Below are 13,004 nucleotides of genomic sequence, written 5' to 3'. Positions count from 1 at the left end.
AAACTTGAATAATACTTTCAGGAGTACATTTACAACTGTATGACTTAGGTATTTAATTGAATAATATATTCATATTGAAATTAACCCGCATATTTTCATTTGACATTATTCAGTAACTAGCAGAGATTTCAATATGAACATTTTATATCAACAATCGTATCACCAAATATTACATCATCTGCTTTAAAATGCGAATCATGGAGGGAAAAAGATGGTCGTGAAATCTAAAACAGTACAAAAAGCTAACCTTGCCAAATATATTACCTTCATTTACGCATTATCTGTACTGACATCAAAATGCTAATGAAGCAGGCCTTGTTATATATTTATTGGAATTACTGCATTTTGCTCATTTCAGATACCTTTTGACTAATGCATATATAGGCCTATGTCGATGACGTCATTTGATTTGATGCTCGGATGTGATGGTATTCTACGATTAGTGGATGCTGCATCAATGAAAATCGTGCTGGAAATCAAATCAGGTAATGCGGCCTTCGTTTCCATTTACTGTCGACGGTCTCATTTTCGAGAGACTCGGCCGACGAACGAGATAATTTTTGTTGCGCAGCACATCCACGGCGGCCAACTTGTCGGCTATCCAGTGAATAGTTCGGCTTGGCCGTTCGGCAATGCTGGCGCGGTGTCTTCGGTCAGCTGATTGCTATTTGCTACTTACAGTACACTTTTCGTATCAAATTAACTATGGCTGACACTCCTGACAGATCTTGGACCTATAGAGAAACCAAGAATTTAATTATGATTACAACGGAAGTTAGCAGTTCCGGTACTGCACCTCTAGGCTACCGAAATCTTCTTCGTGATCTGCTCTCATACGATGCTGACACAATTCGAGGGTTTATTTTCTGTTGTATGGATACAAACTACGGCTTGACCACAAACTAGGTGAACTTGTAAACTTATTCACAGTCCCCTGGTTAGCAGGTCATCAACAAAACAGTCGGAGCCCATCTCTGAATCATGACGACGAAACAGTAGTACCGGTACACTAGACAACAAGTTACTAGTCTGCGCTCGAAATTATTGGAACACGATATCCCATATCAGTATCGCCCACCTAATAAGACATGCCACCTAATTGTCATCTTATCTCCATCTTATTTTATCTTCTGTTAGTTTTAATTAGGTGGTTAATCATGACCATTTTACATGTTCAATTTAGGCCTACGTGTCCCAGGCAGGGCTGTGGAGTCGGAGTCTGGGTAATTTTCGCTTGATGAAGTCGGAGTCGTGAAAACTATAATAGCTGGAGTCGGAGTCGGGGAGAAAATACTGACTGGAGTCGGAGTTTGTGAGAATGACCCTGACTTCGACTCCGACTCCAACTTCTCTATCATGAAAACATTTGCTTTCAGAGAATTTTCAATATAATTTTTATGTACCACCATTCACTGTTATTAATAACCATACAGATCAGGTGCGGCCAGCCCGTGGCACGCAGGCCAAATTTGGCACTCTCGGTGCTTCGCATGATTCATTTTCACTAGATTTCTTGCATTCAGTATTGGAGCCCCCTGCTGAAAATTATAAATACATATTATTCACAGAACCGAGTCTAACTATATTCGCAATTAGGAGATAACGTGTCGTCCAACATGCGGCTTCGCTTGTGCAATCTCGGCGAGATCGTCGACAAAACATTTGCACAAAATGATAGAGGAATGTTCACTGATACCGTCGATTTTGCCATGGCTAAACATCGAATAATCCTGTCCTTGTCAAATGAGCTCAGTGGTATACAGATGCTAGCAACATATTTATTGATATAATTCAGTCATTATCTTGCAAAAAATTTCGCGCTTCGTGCGACCAGGGCCTGGTACGCACTGCACAGTTGCATGTCATATTGTTATCAATTTTAGATCGTATTAATATAAGTCTTGTTTGCAATGTTACCTAATTCGGTTCGCTCCTATCGGACAACTAAAATAAAGGTTATCAACATTCCAGTTTCCGACGCAATGCTTCGTAAATCTCATGTATCCCTTTGGCCGAAAAAGTTGCCCACCCCATTATATAGATAAAATTAGACATTACTTGCGAATTACAACTCAGTCGCATAGGGGAAGAAAATCGCAATATGCTTTTTCACGATGCAGTCAAAATTGATGCAATTTTTTGAAGTATACCATGATACTGTGACAGAGCAAATGCATCGGCTGGTTTTGTAAAATTGTAAAAATGACCAAACGATGGTTCCCACTTGACAAAATTAAAAATATTTGTAGTGTAACTTAGCTGTTGGGGTCGAACAAATGATTAAGAAAGACTGCAAGTCCCAATCCTTGAATACTTGATTAAGTACATGTAAACTAGACCAGTGCTTTTCAACCTGTGTGACGGTTCGCAAAAAAATTCAGTGCGAATGGCGAAGGTGGTGCGAATAGGGCGAATGAAAATCCGGATCAAGTGCGAATGAAAATCGTGAATAATTGTAAATTTTTCTGACGTGGAATAATTCAAATAATCCTAATGGGAAATTTAAGGTCAGTGTAACTTTTGTAGTGGCGACGCAATTGTTAAAACTTGTTAAACTTACGACGCACCACTAATCGCCCGTCTGAGCCTGCGGCAGGCTGAAAAATGACGTCAAATTGACTTTCTGCTTTCTTTCGCTAAACCAGTGGTTCTTAACCTTGCCCCCAGCGCCCCCCAGGGGGCGCTGGCGATTTTGAAGGGGGGCGGAAACGCTCAGGGGGCGATATGGGGGGCGCTGGGCTCAGGGGGGCGGTATGGGGGGCGCTGGAGGAAAATGGCTTCGCAGTAGATGATGTGGTGATAGGACATATCTATAATGAGTATTCAGAGCAAATTGACACCGAAAACTTCGTTACATATAGCCTTCAAAATACATATAGGTTTAATTGTCCATGGGCGCCTCAATGACTGACACCGAATGTTCCTGTCTTGGCAATCTGAACCCCAGAAGACGAATTCCATCTGGCAGGGGAAAATTATATGTCAGTGAAGAAATACCAATCTGAAATCGTGTGCGTCTTTTAGTTTAGTACGATTGGGCGACAGGGATATTCCTGTTGGGCGATATCCCCGTTGAGCGATTCTATATTTTTTGATATTGCAGACAGGGGGTCACGAAATAACATCATGCAACGAAGTCATACCAACGGGTTCGCCCGCCCGAATATGTTTAATTATTAGTAACGGGCCCTACAGTTTCCAAGAAACCCCACAATGTTCGCTTTAAGTTTTGATGAGTCTGCGCACACTCAACAACTCACTGCGCTGACCCCTGGACAACAGTGCGTATCAACTAAAAAAGGTAATAACTTCGGATTTGTTGTGCGCAACGTAGATTTTCTGTGCGCAGAGACCGTGTCAGCACTGCGCACGTGCGCAGCTTAGAGGGAACATTGCACCTCACTCAGCTCTACCGGTAAATGTGTTTACGTGAGCAGTGAGAGGATAAAAATTAATCTCAATTTACATGCAATTCCAGATGATATTGACCAATTCAATCAATAATTAGTGAAATTTTTCGCGCTTCGCGCGACTAGGCGGGAATAGCTGCCTCATTAAATGGACACCCAATGTATAGATACCTAACAGGCTTTCAGCAAATAGAGGACAGCCTAATGGGGGTCTGGGAGTGAAGTCTCCCAGTAGCTTTGTTTATCGCCCGATGGGGGCCCAGGACCAACGTTTTTTGTTTGGGGGGGGGGGGGGGGGCTGACGGAGTGCTGTTACGGCCCTGGTAACGAATAATTGTACCTGCGGGCACGCCCGAATATGTTTAATTATTAATTACGTGCCCTTTATCTTCCTATACAACAGCTCACTCAGTTTATATATGTAATCACCACCTATTCATTCATGCATTATAGAAAATTTTGGTACCTAGGGCGACCAGGCCACACAAACTTTGCTGACCATCGAAATCACGATAGGGGTTTGTGGGGGCGAAGCCTTCAGAAGTTCGGTTTATCACGTTATGGGTGCGCAAGGCAATCGTTTTTAGGGGGTTGACGAAGTGCTGTTACGGCCCTCCCTCTTACTCATTGTATTTATTACATTCCTTACATTATGAAGTTGGAGGGGGGGCGCTGGAGCACGATAATTTTTGAAAGGGGGCGCTGGAGGAAAAAAGGTTAAGAACCACTGCGCTAAACAATCATCATATTTTCGTAATAACTGTTCGATTAGCGCGAGGCACGAGGATAGTAGTAAATACCATCATTACAGACTCACATTTGCAAGTTCCTGTAACACAAATTTTACCCGTTCAAGGGTTATTAAAGTATGGACCGCACAGAGTATAATTTTAGGTCGACACGGTGCCAGATCTATCTGTTAATATGTGTGCAATATTTGTTGAATTTATTGCAAAAAATCCTGCGATAATTTTTACATATCGAAGGTCACTGTGTTGGGTAGGCTGTAGCCGATAAGCGAGACGAAGAAAATATTGCTTTATCATGACAATTCATGATAGAATTTGTCCGACTGTTTTTTCTTTTGGAAAACATGGTCGAAGACCGTTGGGATAAACTAGTGTGGGGCGCAACGAGCGAGTTCAGGCCTATGAGACTCATTCATTTCGTACAAACATTGAAATTTCCAATAGCTGCTGTGACAGGGTTTCATAAATTCAGATCAGCAGTTGAAACCGTTTCCGGAATAGTCCATGAAATCACGAACATCATAAATGATCAAGAGCAAACTCACTACAAATATCATGCAACTCGTTCAATCATGGAAATGAATGCATAGGGAATTAGGGATAGCGATAACGAAATATCATTTAGTATCTTCAACTTTCGTGACAATGGCATGGAATCAAATTCATTGGTTACGTCCGTTAACGGAAACACGATCAACACAAATCATTAAAACTTATTTAAAATTGATCAAATTATGGCTTGTAAATTTCTAATTTTATTGTAAATAAACAATGAATGTATCAGTTTCACTACCACTACCACGATAAGCAAGTAACAAAGTATTTTTTACTCCTAATGAATTTGGGCCTGCTAACCAGGCATCAAAAATATTCTTGGGCGTGCATTACAAGTATTTATATCAGGTTAATGCCAATCACTTTTGTTTAAATAACAAAGAAATCGTTTCTTTGAGTCCATACAAATTTTGCAGATTTACAGAAAAGATTTTGTTGTTATTTACCAGTCTGCTGCAAAATATGAAATCTGGAAGTCATTAGGGCACTGGTTCTTGAACATTTTTGGACACGCCCCGTTGTGATAGCAATAAAATTTCTCACACCCCTTATCGTCGTATCATGAAATTAAAAAAAGCAACCAGAACGCTAGAAATCCCAACTCATAGTTGGATGGCAGTGACGGTAATAGTTGTTGATGAGAGAATATTCAAATATTAAATTCTGACCATACACAGAGAGATAAGTAGAAGCTGCCATGTGCGAGAAAGATTTTAGTTGACAGCAGCTTCACGCCCCTTCAAATGCTTTCTCCTGTTTGAGAACCACTCCTTCGGGGTATGACATCCAATGCATAGTAGCTCAAAACGTCAACAATGTTTCTGAATACTCCATTTTCACTGAAGCAGTTTTATATTCTTGGCATCAGCTGCGATCCAGGATCGGTCAATCTCTGATTCGTGGCGTGCCGTGGTGTTTGCTTCTTTTCTACTGGTCGACTCCAAGTTGCACTCCTTGAAAATGTGATTAAATTCCAAAGTTTTGAATATGTCAATGAAAATTCTAAATTTTATGCAGAAATAAATATAAATATTTCACACATGCAGGTTACACAAGCGCAGGAAAGGCGCTCGGGTAAATGTGAAATCCTATCACTGAGAAGGACTAAAATTCGCATAACGACTAATAAAAATATCTTGAATTAGGTCTGCGTTTTTTTCAATTCGGCCATTTTGACATTTACATTGACATTCAGACGCACAGGCCACAGTGAGAATGCAGAACTGTAGCTCAGAATGAAATTTATAGCAGAACGTCTATGTACGTCTACGAACGGTCTATGTAAATTTGTATGGTCCACAAAACAGAAAGATTACGATACCTGTTTCAATAAGACATGCGCTTGGGTCTTGGATTGTATTAGCTTGTCTCTCAATTTGGCTTGGATAAGAAGACAGTTGACTTCATCAACCTCGTTTTACTGAAAATGTAATTGAATGCAAACAAGATCCGAAAATAAATATCGTAGAATCGTTATTCCTATGGGTTTGGATTTCCATTACAATAATTGACATACGGTAGGCTTTACATATAACTTCGATTCTAAGATTTTATAGCTGCTGTGAAATGAGACGAGAAAATATACCAGACAAAGGATACATTGATTGTCTTTAGTACAAAAAACTTTGTGACATCTTATGGAAGGTGTTGAATACTTTTCCTTCATTGCAGTAATTGTAATTGTTCTCAATCTTTCAAATCCTTCCTTCCTGGTAAAATTCAATTAATGAAATTATTTGGAATTAGCACGACATGGGAAATGATCTCAATTTGATGTTCCAAGTATAGTTCAGTAAGCAGTAGTTTAAATACAAGTTACCCCAGCTCTTTACATTCAAGAACACCTCTGTTCAATGTACACAGATCAAGCCTCTCTTCAGCTCATATCGCATATATAGATAGTTATTGAGAGAATTGGGACTGCAAAAACCAGCACATTACATAATCAATGGTGATATATGAAATGAATAAATAGACTTACATAACCACATGTTTCCATGGGTTCTTGAGGCAAAAGTATTATCGCAAAAGATGACTGCACCGGCACGAAATCCGTTCAGATGACTCCTCACGTCACTATCAACATTGTCTGTTAGCACAGGCCCGGTAGAACCAGGGGGTCTTTAGGAAGAGTCGACACCAGTTGGATGAATTTGAAGATCAATCCAAGACTGTTGAAAAGAAAATACTTGTTTCAAAAATTTGCAATACAAGGGAACTATTCAATATTCGGGCAGCTTCTTTGAGGTGCAAAACTTCAATATAAAATTGAATAGTATATGCATATTGAAATGAGCCCGAATATTTTCGGCTGAGACTCGTCAGCAACTAGTAGAGAGCTCGAAAGAACGATGTACATCAAAATGGTATCACAAAATATGACGTCACCAGCATTCAGTATTATGCAGATATCAGACTTGATACATTTGTATGTGACAAAAGGGTGTCTTTCATAGAACAAATAATTATTGTAATGGAAAGTTGCATGTGACCGTACCACCAATTTTACTCCAGCACGAGTAGCATACTTTCCTGGATTGTTAATCATTTTAGTGGAATTTTACCAGCAAACATTCATAAAAATAACCGAATGCAGCAGAATCAAATTCATGATCTAAGGATACACCAGTTTACTTAAGAAACATCGCGATGCTTACCAGTATTTTAAACAACAAATGCATTTCAAGAAGGTGCCAATTGCAATACATACTACCTGCACCTTAGGGCATTTTTCATATTCTTTCCATCAGCCGCAACCCAGGCTTGATGAGTCCCTGATTTGTGGCGTGCCATGGCGGATCTTTTTTTACTGGACAAATCCAAATGCTGCTCCTAGAAAATACGAAACATTACAAAGGAAAATTGTAAATTTGATGCAGAAGTAAATATAAATATCTCACACAGATAGGTTACAGAAGCGCAGGAGAGGTGCTCAGCCCCCCAGGTTGAGAACCACTGACCTAGCCCAATATAGTTCACTAAGCAATAGTTAAAGTACAAGTTACACGAGCTCATTACGTTCAACTACATCTCTGTTCAGTGTTCAGTGTACACAGATGAAGCCTTTTTCAGCTCATATCGAATAGCCCGTAAGTTACTCTGCGAGAATGTTCGTGAGAAAAGTAGGACTGCAAAAACCAGCAAATTACATAATCAATGGTGATATATAAAATGAATAAATAGGCTTACATAATCACATGTATCCATGGGCTCTTGAGACAAAGGACTGTATCACATAAGATGGCTGTGCCGGCACAAAAACCGTTAAGAACGACTCCTCACGTCACTGTCAACATTGTCTGATAGCGCAGGCACGGTACACCCAGGGGGCTCTTTTTAAAGAGTGGACATCAGTTGAACGAATTTGAGGATCAATCCAAGACTATTGAAAAGAAATATTTGTTGCCAAAATTTGCAATACAAATGAACTGCTTAGTAGTCACGCAGATATCATACTGGATACAGTTTTTTTTTTCTGCAATAGGTTGTGCGTGACAGAAGGGTGTCTTTCGTAGAATAATTAAGTAATGGAATGGAAAGTTGCACATGACGTTACCACCAATTTTACTCTGGCACAGTTAGTATACTTCCTGGATTGTTAACAATTTTTGTGAAATTTTATCAGCAAACATTCATAAAAATCTTTATCACAAAGGTAACCGATTGCAACAGAATCAAATTCATTCTCTAAGGATATACCAGTTCACTTACAAAACACCGTGATGCTTACCAGTATTCCATTCAGCAAATGCATTTCAAACAGGTGCCAAGTTCAATACATACTACCTGCAAAATAGAGTTTAGTTCAGTTACCGTATCACAATAAACTTAGAAAAGTCAAATTTGGGGATTGGGCAAAACAAATACTACCCCTTGTGATCCATGGTTTGTTGAAAAGATTGTTTGTTTGGCTATTATTGGGGCGATTTTTTGGACCTAAAAAGGTAAGATTTTGACGACAAAATTCAAATTCACACATATTTTGATGATGAAAAACTTAATTTTGACCCCATGTACTTAAATTAGGTGTTTCTCACATAGTGTTAGAATTGTATTACCGGAACTTATCTTTATTTCTGGCTGGAGCTGTCTGTTCTTCTGAAGTAATTTGACCTGAAAAAATCTTTTAGCATGAAAATTGACAAATTTTTACATGAAAAAGAACTTATTTTATCGAAATCTGGACCCATGAATAATTCTAGTATTAGTTACATCTCGTATTATGGTAGAAATAATTAAAAATTTGTTGTAGTACAACGAAAGATACTTTCCTACATTTCCGGGTAGAAAGTGTCCTAACTAAGTAGCTTGGCAAGAATGAAGAACGTTCACCAGCTGCAGTTGTTGGCCGGCAACACTGAAGTTGTGCGTACACTGCACTCTCTCTCTCATTATGACAAAGTTGTCTACATCGCAATTTTTCATCACACGGTTTCTAATAGAAGAACCAATGCCCACGCAGTCTTGCTTCAGTTAGGATAGTGCAATAGGCTACGTTGAGTATTTGTTTCATTTGACAGTTTATGATTCACAATGAGCAGACGATGGTCCGTCTACAACGGTAGGACTATAAAGTAGGCTACAAGATGTAAATTGTAAAATGATAAGTTCACCGACAGTGCAATCGTCTATGATACAAACGAAATGCAAGTTGCCAACAAAATTTTGATTTTGTAAAGAATTTTGGCAATTTTTGACCTAACGGTACAATTTTGACAAAGTTTTAACCTATTTTGACATGTCAAAAAAATCGCTTTAGTTAACACCTTACCACTTGGAATAAACAGTACAGTGTGAAATGTGTTGCAGTTGAAAAACAATCAAAACCGTTGCATGACTGTCATGTCGGCATTCAATTGCTGACATTGCAGTACTTGTCCACAATGGACCACAATATCGCCTACATGCATAGTGATATTTCAGTGTGGATAGAGAGAACATCCCTTTATCCATATGCAGTGGCGGCTCGTGACAATATCGGGTGGTGGGGCAAGGGATGCAAGCGACTTTTTATCAAGATGACGTCACAATGGCGTTTTCCAACGTAAACACGTAACTTAATGATGGTACGGTAACATGAATTTCCCGGCAACAGTGGTTTTAACGTATGTGCCACGAGAGGTGCGCCGGTGAGCTGTGACTTGAAGTGTGGTAACTGCGTAAACGGCGTACGGAACAAAGATTCAACACGGTTCATGTTCGCACTAGACCTGACTAATTATCTGCAGAAATGGAAATGACTATAACTCGAGAGATTCGAAAGGTCAACGAGTTCGGATAGATACGCAATTGTTATCTCATTGATTGGGCCTGTCATATTGAATCCAAAACATCATTCTGAAGAACTAAGAATAGCAGCCTCGGAAATTCGGTCTCGGTACAGCATAGGAGATTTTGGCCTTGAAACTGGAGACTGTAACACGACACATACGGCTTTATTACTGTCTATAGGTCTGCTGCGAAATCGCCTTTGGAAAATATATTACCGAATAAATACGTGGATGAAAGCCGTAAACTTAGTACACTGTTACATGACATCATCGAGAAGTGGCCTCATGGCGCTTTTCGGTATGGTAACTGTCAAAATTAATGCGAACAGACCAACACCGAATTTTGCGTAAAATTTACTGTGGAATAGGCTGATCAAGTGATCAGCTGTTAGCCGCCATCGAAAACGAAATAGCTATCGCGCTTGACAGGGGGTTGTAAGCAAATGGCTTGAAGGCCACAATTTCACGGTGAAATTGACATTGGAGAATTTAATATCAAAGTAAATATTATGATGCAAACTGAGAATGATATCATCATCTCAGTTAACGTTGCCGCAGATACGCCGGCTTTTGCGTGAAATCCGCAATGCCGCGTTGTAGGCTGAAGTGTCAGATCGGAGCACATCTCCACCATACTCGACCTTGATAACGAAATTACTGCCCTAATCATTGAGTGTCAACCTTGAGACTTGGCACAGCGTTCGATACTAAAATCAAGACATACCGTGCAAAAGCTTTTGACGGATCTAGGTAAGGAGCATCGTTAAAATCAATGGAGACCAATACCGGCTTTGCGTATAATCCGTTGGCGATAAATGACGAGTCAGCTCTCACTCGAATTAGGAAACGAAATTACCACTAACACAGTTCAGTGACACACTTAAAACTTGGTACAGCGTTCTATACTAACATTAAGACTTACCGTGCCAAATGTCAAAACCGATCTCAGTATTGAACATCGTCAAAATCAATGGATACCAATACCGGCTTTTGAGTAAAATCTGTTTGCGATACATGACGGATCAGCACACACTCAACTTCGGAAACAGAATTACTACCCTAAACTTTAAGTAGAAACCCTGAAACTTGGGGCAGTGTTAAATACCACCATCACGACATGACATACCAAGTTTCAAGAGTTTTCATGGTGTGAGACACCATCAAAATCAACCTATACCAGCAAAGGTCGACTAAACGCATATGACGGTAACCGAGTTCAGCTATAGATACGATTGTTACATCACACCTTAGGGGCACAGAGCCATTGTGCCCCGGTTGCTCGGTAATTTTATGAATAGGAGACAGTAAATCACCGTTTCTTTATTGTGCGCGGCTTTGAGAGAATAGACAGTGAAAGCTTGTTATGAGCGCTACCGGGGCATGCCCCGGCTAGGCATTCGCAAAGCGAAAACGCAGAAGAGAATTCGATTTTCGCAGAGACTTCGCTATATATGGGCATTTACAAGCGAAAGGACAAGAAGATTACGATTTTCGCTGTGATTTCGGTATATATAGATTGGTGTGCGTCTATAAATGGTAAGGAATTGTTATTGAACAGGATTTTAGGTGGGGCAATGCCCCAGTTGCCCTATAGGACGAGCCGCCACTGTCCATATGTCAAAAAAGTTACTTTTATAGCAGTTTCCCATCAGTACCGTAGTACTGGACCTGGTCGCAGCCTGGTATATAATCAGATTCGAAGCTCGGTCATCCAGCAATAATATCAGACGAATCATATACTACAAAACATCTAAAGAACATTCATATGTATAAGGGATATCAGTAGCCTACTAAAACATCTAAAACATACGACGTTACTGCAATGTCAAAACGAGTTCATTTTATGACTATTCTCACATTACATACATTCAATAACATTTACCGCATTTCCATACCTTACAGTACATGGATGTTATGATCCTTTACGCCATCAGGTAGCAGAAACTGCTTCAATATATCCATTCCGCCAAGTTTTTTCGTGTACCCTACTCTCTGCCTGAAGCCTGACGAACCACCGGTTGCCGGAGAACCCGGCACTTGGAGAACCCGTCCCTACCAACTCGGCCCTCGGAGAACCCGGCCCTTGGAGAACCCGGCCCTCGGTGAATTCCTCGGGAAATTTTGAAATTAAGTGTATTCACAAGTATTATTATGAATTAATAAAGTAATAATGTTATTATCAACTGATTTGTCAGTCTTGTAAGGAGGTCAGGGCATGCGTAGGTCACGCAGTCACGGCGTGATCAGATCACGGATTGCGTAAGCGCCAAGCGCAGGAAAGACCGCGACTTTCACATATCGACCACGCGTGATTTTGTCGTTTTTATTTATATTAGATGTGATTTTGTCGTTTTTATTCCATTATATTAGATGTGACATTTACCTGATTCAATTGATTGTGTGAAGTTGGTCAGAGCAGGCTGTTAAGGGCAATGCAACTGTAGGTTGAGGTGGGGTAGGGAGACATTAGGGTTCGGCGAGTGGAATATTGGGTTCAGGTAGGATACTAGGGTTTGGGGAGGGGGGATATTAGGGTTAGGGTTAGGATATTAGGGTTGCCGGGGGTGGGATATTGGGGTTAGGGTTAGGATATTAGGGGTAAGGTTAGGGTTGTCGGAGGTGGAATATTAGGGTTAGGGTTGTCGGGGTGGGATATTAGGGTTGTCGGGGTGGGATATTAGGGTTGCCGGAGGTGGTATATTAGGGGTAGGGTTAGGATATTAGGGTTGCCGGATGTGGGATATTAGGATTGCCGGTGAATACAAAATTTCCCGAGGGCCGGGTACACATTTAATGCATTTTTAATTCAAAATTGTTCGAGGGCCGCATTCACCGAGGTCCAGAGTAGTCGAAAAACACCGTGAATACCACAACAAGTAGACCACGCGTGCTTGATATACAAAATTTCCCGAGGGCCGGGTTCTCCGAGGGCCGAGTTGGTAGGGACGGGTTCTCCAAGTGCCGGGTTCTCTGGTAATCGAACCACCAATTCAAATCCAAACTGAAAACGAGCGCCCTCT

General features: G+C 40.5%; 1 long non-coding RNA gene across 8 annotated transcripts; it reads right to left on the bottom strand.

Moving 5' to 3' along the window:
- Nucleotides 1–1,758: 1,758 nt before the first annotated feature.
- Nucleotides 1,759–12,728, bottom strand: LOC145445965 (uncharacterized). 8 transcript variants are annotated; one of them, XR_013917172.1, is made up of 8 exons: nucleotides 11,880–12,728; nucleotides 8,773–8,827; nucleotides 8,445–8,500; nucleotides 7,904–8,096; nucleotides 7,434–7,546; nucleotides 6,696–6,885; nucleotides 6,036–6,134; nucleotides 1,759–5,667 (listed from the first exon to the last, which is right to left on the bottom strand). It is a non-coding gene; the product is annotated as an uncharacterized LOC145445965 (long non-coding RNA). The 8 variants fall into 8 exon arrangements; XR_013917169.1 differs by having other exon boundaries at nucleotides 7,428–7,546; nucleotides 8,773–12,728; XR_013917171.1 differs by having other exon boundaries at nucleotides 8,773–12,728.
- Between the last annotated feature and the right edge of the window lie 276 nt (nucleotides 12,729–13,004).

This window comes from Botryllus schlosseri, chromosome 9 (assembly GCF_051294905.1).
Source record: "Botryllus schlosseri isolate E-star chromosome 9, Bs_hap1, whole genome shotgun sequence".
Taxonomy (NCBI): Eukaryota; Metazoa; Chordata; class Ascidiacea; order Stolidobranchia; family Styelidae; genus Botryllus; species Botryllus schlosseri.
This window is presented reverse-complemented; position numbering and strand designations above follow the sequence as displayed.